This window comes from Arachis duranensis, unplaced genomic scaffold (assembly GCF_000817695.3).
Source record: "Arachis duranensis cultivar V14167 unplaced genomic scaffold, aradu.V14167.gnm2.J7QH unplaced_Scaffold_343483, whole genome shotgun sequence".
Classification (NCBI taxonomy): Eukaryota; Viridiplantae; Streptophyta; class Magnoliopsida; order Fabales; family Fabaceae; genus Arachis; species Arachis duranensis.
Genome location: NW_026264909.1, coordinates 1,894,466 through 1,905,804, shown reverse-complemented (window position 1 = coordinate 1,905,804; position 11,339 = coordinate 1,894,466).

Here is an 11,339-nt window from a genome sequence, read left to right as displayed (position 1 = left end):
TATTCCAAATACTTTGACTTCTTACAATTAAATCCAAATAATCTTATTGACATCCTGACTAAGATTAATAAAATAAACATAGTCTGCTTCAAACCAATAATCTCCGTGGGATCGACCCTTACTCACGTAAGGTATTACTTGGACAACCCAGTGCACTTGCTGGTTAGTTGTACGGATCACAAATTCGTACACCAAAAACCTTATTAAATCTTGCATACCAGCGCTGAGTGCGAGTCATATCCTTTTTTCTCTTAAAACTGCAGAGAGCTCTAAGCTGGCCATCTGTTTCAAGTAAACCATATTCAAGTGAAAAAGTAAAGATAAAAGGCAAAGGTGTTACCCACTTGTAGTTTGTAATTGGTGGTAATGGCCGTGGGATAGGTGTTTCCAATGGTTCTGTAAGTTTTACTCCCGTATAATCTTCTGTGAATTCTTCCACTTCAACCATATCTTGATCAGAGTCTTCAATTTCTCCCTCATCATTGCTCAAGTCATATATTGGAGGTTGAGAAAAATCTAACTTAGCATCATCTTCGTATTCACTTGGGAAAGATTCTTCTGTCTCAAAGAATTCACTTGCGGATGCAAGTTCGTCACTAAGAGGACAGGACTCGCGATCATCATCATCAAGGAAGCCTGCGTCCTGGATTATTCCGTTCAGTTCTTCATAAGATAATTGCAGTGGAGGCGGTGCAAAATCCTCCTCAGCATCAATTGTAACATCCTTGACGGAATTCTCCATAACTCTGGATTCAGGTGGTGGTTCGATATCTCCTAAATCTTCAACCAACTCTTCTTCTTCTACAATGACAGCTTCCTCTACTTGTTCCAGTACGAAGTCATGCTCTATGCTGTTCACTGGAGCTTCTAGCATCTTCTTTGTAATGCGTTCTTCATTGGATTCTCCACATAAAGCCATGGGAGTCTGTTGAGGGGCTGAACGTTTGGAAGATAATTGATTTAACTCCTCCACTATTGCTTGCTCCAGTTGATGAAGGGTTGCAGTAAATTGTTTTATTGATTCTTCAAGGCGAACCTATGATTCTGGCTTTGATGGATATGGGTATGGTGTATGGGGGAGTGGTGGTTCTTGGGAGTAATTGGATTGGTGTTGGGGTGGATAAGGATCGTATGGTGGCGAATGGTGAAAAGAAGCTTGTGACTGTGGTAGTTCGAGGTTATGTTGAGAGGATGGTCTATAGGCACGGGGTGGGGCTTGTTGGTAGTTACAAGATTGTCCACCATATCTCTCAACTGGGTATGCATTGTAGAATGGTCGTTGTCCATGATATCTTGGAGGGTGTTGTTGCCTAAAGGGTTGATTAGATCTTCTTGGCTCCATCCACCCTTGATTGGTTTGACCTTGATGCATATTCCTATTGTGGTTTCTATTTCCTTCAACAAAGTTAGAATCAAACTCAAAGTGAGAGGGGTGATAATTCATAATAGCTATCAGAAATAAGGGAGAAAAGAGAAAAACAAATAAACAAGTAAAAGAAAAATATTTTTTTTAAAAAAATATTTACAATAACCAATAATAAGGCACACGTTTGCAATTCCCCGGCAACAGCGCCATTTTGACGTTAAGATTTTTGCTAGTAAAGAATTTATAAAAATATTCGCGTTGTAGGTATAGCTTCTAAACTAACAAAAATCCCTTCGTACAAAAGTTTTGGTTGTCATTTGGCAAGGTATGAGAAATTGGAAGTCCAGACTTTGTTATTCTTAGCAATAATAATAAAAGTTGAATCTTAATTCCACTTAGTCAACCTTTGCTAAAGCAAAGGAAAGTCAAGGGACTAATTAGTTGACCTTCGAATCCTATTTATTTCCTAAGAAAAGGTTGGGATTATTGAAGTTCAGCTCAATTAGCAAAGATAACAGTTATCAATTATGTTGAGCTAAGATAACTCTTGAGTTACTGATTTCTTAACCAAGACCGAAAGGAAGGAAATTAAATCTACTGGAATAACAATATCTTCAGATTGGGGATAATAAAAAGGGACAATCATAAACTGAAATACCTCAAATATCATTAAATAATAAAATCATCATGAAAGTGGCATAGGCCAATTAGGCAACGTAAGTAATACAAGCAAGCATTCAAATGTCTGAAAAAAGAACATTGAACCTGGGATCGAGAGTTACTCCTAAAACTAAGAGAAGTCCTAAATCCTAAATTCTAAAGAGAGAGAGGAAAGAACTTCTCTCAAAACTAGATCTAAATCATGGAAAGTGACTAAAAATTCGGAGACTCCCTGAATGGATGCATTCCTCCACTTTATAACCTCCAATCTATGCTGTCTGTACTTGGATCTGGGCCAAAAGGGCTTCAGAATTCGCTGGGGCATATTCTGTAAATTTTGGTACGAGGCCTCTGTCACACGTCCGCGTGGGTCACGCGGTCGCGTCATCTGGAGTTCTTCTTATCACGCGGTCGTGTCGGTCACGCGTCCGCGTCGTATGCGATTCGCTCAAGTCGCGCGGTCGCGTCAGTCATGCGGCCGCGTCGCTGCTTCTTCGCTCTTGGCACGCGATCGCGTGGATGCCAGATTCTTCAAAACTCCGTTTTGCACTTTCCTTCCATTTTTGTACGTTTCCTTTTCCATCCTTTAAGTCATTCTGCCTTAGAAGATCTGAAACTACTCAACACACTAATCACAGCATCGAATGGAAATAAAGGTAATTAAAATAATTAATTTTAAAGCATAGGAAACATGTTTTTTCACATACATCACATAGTAAGGAAGGAAAAGTAAAACCATGAAATTAATATGAATAAGTGGGTGAAGGATTGAATAAATCACTCAGATTAAGCACAAAATATATCATAAAATATGGGTTTATCATATCCCCTTGTTTTTCCCTCCAAAATTTTCAAAAACTAGGGGTGCTAGATCTAAAAATTTTAAGTTTTGTGTCTTTTGTGTGTTTTTCTCTTTCATCATAAAATTCAAAAATAAGAAAATATCTTTTCTATTTCTATTTTAAATATATTTTCGAAATTTTTAAATAAAAATTCAGATTTTAATTTCCAAATTTTATCTTATCATATTTTAGTTGCCAAGTTTTCAAAAATCAAATCTTTTCAAAAATAAAAATCATATCTTTCTCAAAAAAAAAATCTTATCTTTTTAAAAATTTTATCATGTCTTTTTTAAAATTCAAAAATCTTATCTTATCTTTTTCAAATTTCAAACTTTAAAATTAAATCTTTTTCAAAAGCAAATTTCAAAATCTTATCTTTTTAAAATATTTTTCAAATCTTTTTAGTTTCTTATCTTTTCTAACTTCCAATTTTAAAATCATATCTTTTGCAAATCTTTTTAATTTCTTATCTTATCTTTTCTGATTTCAAATTTTAATTTCAAATCTTTTCTTATCTTATCTTCCATCTTATTTTAAATTCAAACCTTTTCTTAATTAATATCTTATCTTCTCTCTCTTCTTTTTCAGAACTACCTAACTAACTCTTCCCTTCCTTAATTTTCGAAAACTATCTCTCTTCTCTCTCTTCTTTTTCAAAACCTCCTAACTAACTCTCATCTCTCTTAATTTTCGAAAACTTCTTCCTCTTCTCTCTCTTCTATTTTTGAAAATTCATTAACCAATTTTCAATTCTTTTAAAATTAATAAACTTAATTTTCGAAAATAATTAATAAATAAAATAAAAACAAAAATATTTTAATTCTTATTTACTTTTTTTATTTATACTTCTTTTCTTCTCATCTCTATTTTCGAACTCTCCTTCTTCCCCTTCTTCCATGTTCACTTTTCTCTATTATTCTATCTTCTTTCTTCACATCTCACTCTAAGGAGGAGCTTCTTGCCTATTGGCACAAAAAGCTTTCTTCTTTTCCTTCTTTTTTTTTCTTCTTGTTTATGACCAAGAATAGGGATAAAGAACCCCTCTTGACTCCTGATTCTGAACTTGAGAAGACTCTAAGGAGGCATTTACAAAAAGCTAAAGCACAACACTCCAGAAGAGACCTTTCAGAAAGTTTTGAACAAGAAAAGAAGGACATCGCCGAACCACAAGAAGAGCCAAGAAAGGTCCTTGGTGACTTCACCATGCATACCTCTGACTTTTATGGCAGAAGTATCTCTGTACCTGCCATTAGAGCTAACAATTTTGAGCATAAGCCTCAGTTAGTCTCTCTTTTGCAGCAGAACTGCAAATTCCACGGACTTCCAATGGAAGATCCACATCAGTTTTTAGCTAAGTTCTTACAGATCTATGTTTTGAGATTTTGCACCCTAAGGCACAACTCTTGGATTATTTGGACCATCTCCTTTTCTCCCAAGCCGTCGGGTGGCTAGGCTTCAGTGGATGCATGGTTGTCCTCTCTTGATTGTTGCCGAGTCAGGGGTTGGTTGGCGATGCACAATGCTTGTTATCCTCCTATAGGTAAGGGGAGTGTTACCTTGGAGTCCAGGAGTTGGGCTTCTCAGGTGTGAGTCACGGTGATGGCTTGAGGATTGCTCTTCGAGATTGTCCGTCATACCGCTACGATTCAGCAGTCCCCACAGACGGCGCCAATGTACGAGAAGTCTCTGGTACAGGTTGTGGGATGGATCGGGGACTTGTGAGACGAGCGGTTGTCGGATCATCCTCTTGGAGCGGTGGGGGGTGGTACCTACAAAGACACTCTGACTCCCAAGTCAAAATGGATCTAAGAGGTATAAGGTGTGTGGAATGAGTGATGTATCTGAGGGGGGTCTTTGGCTCCCTTTTATATAGCTAGTGGTAGTTTTAACGACCCAATTTCTGGTACGTCATGATCATACTAGAAATTGAGTGCTACCAACTTGTCTTCCTAATTATTATCTATCATTTATTATATGAGTCTGATTCATTGTTAAAAGCATTGTTATTTTGCGAGGTACTTTTTTTTTGAAACGTTTGGACTAATAAACAGAATCATTCATACTCAATTCACAAATAATAACAGATAAAACAATTATAAACAACCACACATAAATATATCTCAAGTAGTTGACAACATTCAATTATATAGCCTTTATTTAGAGTAGAGATCTTAGTTAGAACACCTCTAGAAGTAGCTAGATAATAATTATATACATGTATATACATGCAACTTCCCAGGCCCTGACCTGTTCAAGAAGTCCCTAAGCTGGCACCCAGGCTAGCCTAGATTATATACTCACCTAGTCCCTCTAAACTACTAAAGTGAGGGAAAGTACGTTTAAAGTCTTCAAAACTCAAGTCTGGTAGAACGTCTTTTACTACTCCTCTACACGATCATATGTCGGCTTAGAACATATCACTGGTACATTATTGAGTGGCCGCATAATAGCAATACCACACAGAGGATTTAAGTTAAAGTTCGTAGATAAACGGGGTGCAGACGTTGGCTGGCCTCACAGTATATACATATAAATAGAGAACGAGATTCACCTTAGACTCAGAAGACTACCTAGAGCGGAATCTTTTTTGTGAACGGTCATCAACAAACTACGGAAGGATACTCATGCTTCCATCTGAAGGGGGAAGGGAGAGAAAAGGGATAAGAACTGGGGAGTTCTTAGTAAGGCCGGGGTTATTAGTTAAGTTCATTAATTCTGTGTTGTTTAGCAGACAAATAGCAAAATACAGAGAAATAGTAAACAGAAGATACAAATAAATTGAAAAAGTAGAGAAAACAAAAAGCAAAACACAAACAAAAGAATACAAGAAAATAAAACATAGACACAAAGAATAGAATACAAACAAAGAAAGTATACATTCATACAATAATCATAACAGAGGAAATGTACAACCAAGTATGATGCATGTCTAGCCCTAGTGCAAGTAATGAGCTCATTTGTCGGTTACATACCCGCTCCCAATGTTGGCAATACCCATTGCAAGCACCCTTTGTCTTGCGGGGTACCCATTGCAAGCACCCTTTGTGTTGTAGGGCGGCATTTGTTAGCCTATATATGCCCAACATACTCACTGTAAGCAACCTCTCTCTTACATGAGCACACTGATCTCGATACCTCTATAAGCAACTTTTGTCTTACAACATAGCATTATAGCTAGGTATCCCAGGAAAGCACTCTCAGTTGTCGCACCACCATCTATCTGACTGCCTCAATTTAGCAGATGAACATACAAATATATCTAGAGTTGCCTTAGTGCAACAAATGACCTTTCAACAGGTCCTCTGCTCTTTATCTTACTACTCTTTTCTCTTTGTCTTTTTACTCTACTTTGGTTACTCTTTTTTCTGTGTCTCTTTATTCTGTTCTAATTTCTCTGTTTAACGTATGTATTTAAAGCTTATGTAAATTTCGGTATGAATAGTTAGCATGTCCCAAGTATAGGTTTATTAAGTCTATACTGAAACAGTTTAACTTTTCATATAATACCTAACCCTAGGCGCAACTCAAATACTAACTATGTTGCTCCTAGTTTGCTCACTAATCTTCGTTTGTTTTTGTCATTAAAACTTTACCGACTTTTTCTTTGATTTTTTATCTTTTCTTTAAATTTTTATCTTCCTTTGTCTTTACCTCACTAATATGTTATTTCCACCCCCTAGGTATTTTATGTAGGTAATTATGATATTCTAAGCTTAAAGTTGTCTTTCTAAAACTTTTACGAAAAACTGCTTTTTTCCGTATTATTTTATTATTTTATTAAAATATTATTTTTAATTAAATAATATTATTTAATATTTTATTATTATTTTTTATTTTATTAATATATTTTAAAAAATGACCCCTTTTTAACTTTTTAACTTTTAACCTTTAAAATTCACTTTTTACCATATGTAACTATTAATATTTCTATTTTAACCACCCTAACTTTTCGAAATTACAAAATAACCTCTCAAACACCAAAATATATACTTCCTTGACCTTTCTAAGATCTAAAGCCTGTTCTTCACCACACTTAAAGTATTCTTCGTAAATTCTTTAGATTCCTTCTCTGTTTTCACCAGTTTTTCAATCTTTTCAACAACTGATTTTTACCAGAACTCAAAATAAAATTGCAGCCACCAAAATCCCATATTTTTCACTTGATTTTAACTCAAATTGAACCCCAATTTAAGGTTTAGGATTTTGTTTTTCCAACAGCCATGAAGAACACAAATTCAATGTTGAATATCATCAAATTTCATCAAAATTTCACTAAAATTTCAACAAGAATCACTCATATAAACAACCAATTTCAAGCATGGCCAAACCATATCTTAATCACACATCTCAAACACAATTAATCAAGATTAATTTCACCAAAATCTACCTTGATTTGATGCTCCAAATCCAGTTATGCTTTTAGGTGTTCTTTTTGCACTTTTTCCTCCTAAAACACATTAAGAACAACTTTAAATCCATAAAACCACAAGTGAACAAACCTTAATTAACATGTTAGAAAGTGATTCCTCACCTTAAACCTACTGAAAATTGAAGACTCTTGGCTCATAAGTCAAGCTAAGCAAGAGATCAAATAAAGAACATCAAGAAAACACATGTTTAGTATAGTTTTCCTTGAAAATTGAATTGAAGAGGGAGGGAGACAGCTATCTCACCTTATTTCCAGCCTTGATATGTTATATGGTTATGTAGAGGAAGAAGAGATGATCATTTTGATCGGATTGGAATTTTGATTTGAGTTTTAGTTCAGAAGAAATCAAGCTTTGAAGATTAAGAAACAAGAACTTTTCTCTCTTTTCTTTCTCTCTTATTTTCAGACATTCAAGGTGAAAATGAGCAGCTTGAAGTGTCTTAGGGGTGAGGAAAAAACGTGCTTGATGATGATTGGCTAGTTTGGGAGGTGGTTAAAAAATATCTCAGGTGTATAATTACTAAAACTAGATGTATTAGAACATACACTTAACAATACTTCTAGAGATTAATATCTGAGCTACTAGTATAAATGACACTAGTAACATGATTAAGATGAGAATAGAAAGTATATAATGAAGCATTAGCATTGCTAAAGTCATCAGAGAGTGCTAGTGTTAACCTACACCAGTAGACTGTGAACCCGGTTAAACCGATCTCCTATTTTTAACTAAAACATATCAAGTAATATTATAATATTTTTCAAGCATATCTAATATTAATATAATAATAATATCATATTACTATTTCTCTTCTCTCATGAATCGAGTCTGGTTTGTCAAACTAAGACTAATTACGAAAACCAGAATAAAAAACTCCTAACCGATACGGTTCAAAAACTAGGTTCTCCGTGACTGTGTCGTCAAATTTATCTCAAAAGAGGTTCTTACTTATTGATGACATAACGATGACATAAATTGAGGTGCTTGATGATATGTCAGAGATGTTCTCTTTATTGATCTTCCGAAAAATTCCGTATCTTTAGAAAAGATCTTGTGTACCCAAAAACTGAATTGTTACAGTAGTTATCTCATATCTTATCTTATCTGACTAAAATAAAGGATTTATTTAAATTCGAAAATTTGTTAGAGATTTATTATTTTTAGTTATTAATTTAATATTTTTTAATAATTCAATAATATATTTTAATTTAAATTTTTAAATATTAATAATTAATTAATAGTAAAAAATAATATATTCTAATAAATCTTTTAAGTTTTTTCTTTTATTAATAGTGTTATATATTTTGCATAAAAATTTATATAAAAATTCTCGTACAAGTTTAAATATTGTATTGACACGCATTTTATGATCTATTTAAGGGAAACATATTCAGTTTATTTTTTATAAATTATCGATTAGTTTTTTTCTTAATTATATCTTGGTTTAATTGAACCATTATACTTTTTAATTATTGAACCAATTATATGACACGTTTCGATATTTAAATTTATATTCTTGCATGAAGACGACTTTAACTATTTTCATGGAAGATTTGTTACCGTGTTAAGCTCTCTTAATTAAATTAATTTGACTCTACACTAAGATAAAAACTGAGAAAAACCTTTTGAGGTTTGTATATAGTGTTTATTTAGGTGTCATTATTTTAATAATTTCTTTTTATTTTTAGTGTGTTTAGTAAATTTTTAATAGTAAAAGTAAAAACACTAGAAAAATAAAAAATATCTTTTTTAAAAAATTATAATTTACATTTTTTTAAAAAATATTTTTTTCTTAAAAAAATATTTTTCATGTAATAAATGAATAAAAAAGTACTTTTATATTATTATATCCAAACATAATTAATAAATAAAAAGATTTTTTATTTTTACATAAGATATTTAAATATAAAATTATTTTTATCTTTTTAAAAGATTTTTTAAAAAAATATTATTCGAAAATAATTTTTTTAAAACTCAGCTAAATAAATTCTTTGTCTATATACATTGAGTATTTTATTATTATTATTATTATTATTATTATTATTATTTGGCTGGAATTACCTTAACTAGAATGCCATCATGCATAGGTTATCTATCCTTCATGTACAACTTAAACCTTGTCTTGTAAAATGAGTAGTTGGATCCGAAATTTTTGAATATTGATATCAAATCATGCATGGGAGATTGTTTCAAGAATTCAAGCTATTCTTTTTCTATTTTAATCAAAGACAGGCCAGGTAAACTAATTCCTATTTTTTAAATTGCTAAAAAAACACAATGTGATTTGTCCTGCTACAATCTTTTCAAAATGCAATTGTACGTAGTGCCTATTAATAAATGCTTCCCCGGTAAGAAGTGTCTACCTAAGATAGTTATAATAGTGTTATAATGATCTACCTAAAATCATGGATGAAATGAATTTTAAGTACTTGTAGTTTTCTGTTGCAGAAAAAAAAAAAATCTTTCTGGTGATAAAGAAAAAAAAGACACAAATTGATGTTCATGTGTGATATGTTTCTATGTGGAAAGATTGGTATATTTTCAGTGCAATATGTTGGGTAATTACAAATCTTATATTTATTTTGGTTTTAAGGTATAATTAGATGTTTTTTTTGAGATATTTATTTTTATATTTAATTGTTATAGAGTTGATGATAATATTCTCTCAAAATATAATGAAATTAATAAATTTCTTAGTTAACAATAATAAAAAACTTTTAATTCTTTTGAATAAAGAAAAACACTCAATAATTAAAATACACACATGATTAGTATGTTTTAAATAATAGCAAAGATGTATTTATATATATTGCAGACATCAATTATAATTTGTCACGTATATTAATTGTTGTAATTCTTCTATTGTCAATAAGTATAATATTTTATTTTTAAAGAGTTGTATCAAAAACATAATATTTTAAACATACACCATTTTTAAAGAATTGTATTTCTTTAGCTAAATAGTACTATTTATCATTATTATAATTAAAAATGTATAATTAGCTAGTAACTATTTATTAATATTAATAATAACATTAATAATATTAATAATATTAATTAATCAAATTTTTAAATACTTTTTACAGTAATTAAAAGCAATTGGATTCTCCAATTTCATAAAAGTTATAATTTAAAAATTATAACAATGTTTTTTTTTTAAAAGGTTAAATTCTTTTAAATATTTTTAAAATTGAAAATAGGATCTGAATTTCAGTTTTCAAAAAATTATAATATTAAAATTGAACTTTCTAAAAATAAAAAGAGAGTAGAAAGGGGTGGAAATAATAATGCATATGTATGGTATGGAAATGGTATATATATATATATGAGAAAAAGTAAAGAGAGCTAATGACTTAAGCGTACAATGCGTACAATGGAGGTTTAGGAAGTATTAGAGATATAATCATTAGTGTTATATTGTCCTATCAAGTTATGCTTTTGGGATAAGTGGTTCCATGATATGATATTAGAGTTATAGATCCGAAAAATCAGGAGTTCGATTCTTGGTGAATCCCAAAATCAGCTTAAGTTTTTGGGATGATTATTTATCCTGGTATCGAATGGTTATTCTAGATAGTATAAATGATGTTCATTTTATTCATTTATTCATGAACCAAATATTTAACCCAACCCATTGTACATATTGTACACTTAGGTCATTGACTCTGTAGCACTAATATATATATATATATATATGTTTGAATTGATTGGTGTGGCCAAAAGAGGAGTGAGAGAAAATAAAAGAAAGAGAAAAATATAGTTATTAATAATGGGTGATATGTCTGGTCATCTTTGGTCACCATCATCACTGGTGACTGCCAAAGTTTTGTCCTGTTTTGGAATAACACACACTCTTACTCCCACTTCTCCATTTTAACCCTTGGTCACTTTTCTTCCTTCAGTCTCCATTTTCTTCGTCATGGTAACATACTAACATATCATAAAACTCCCACTTCACTTCTGATTCCACCCAACCCCCCGCCCCCTCTCTCCCGGAAATAAACCTTTACAGTAACACTTATTTATTTATTTGTTTGTTTA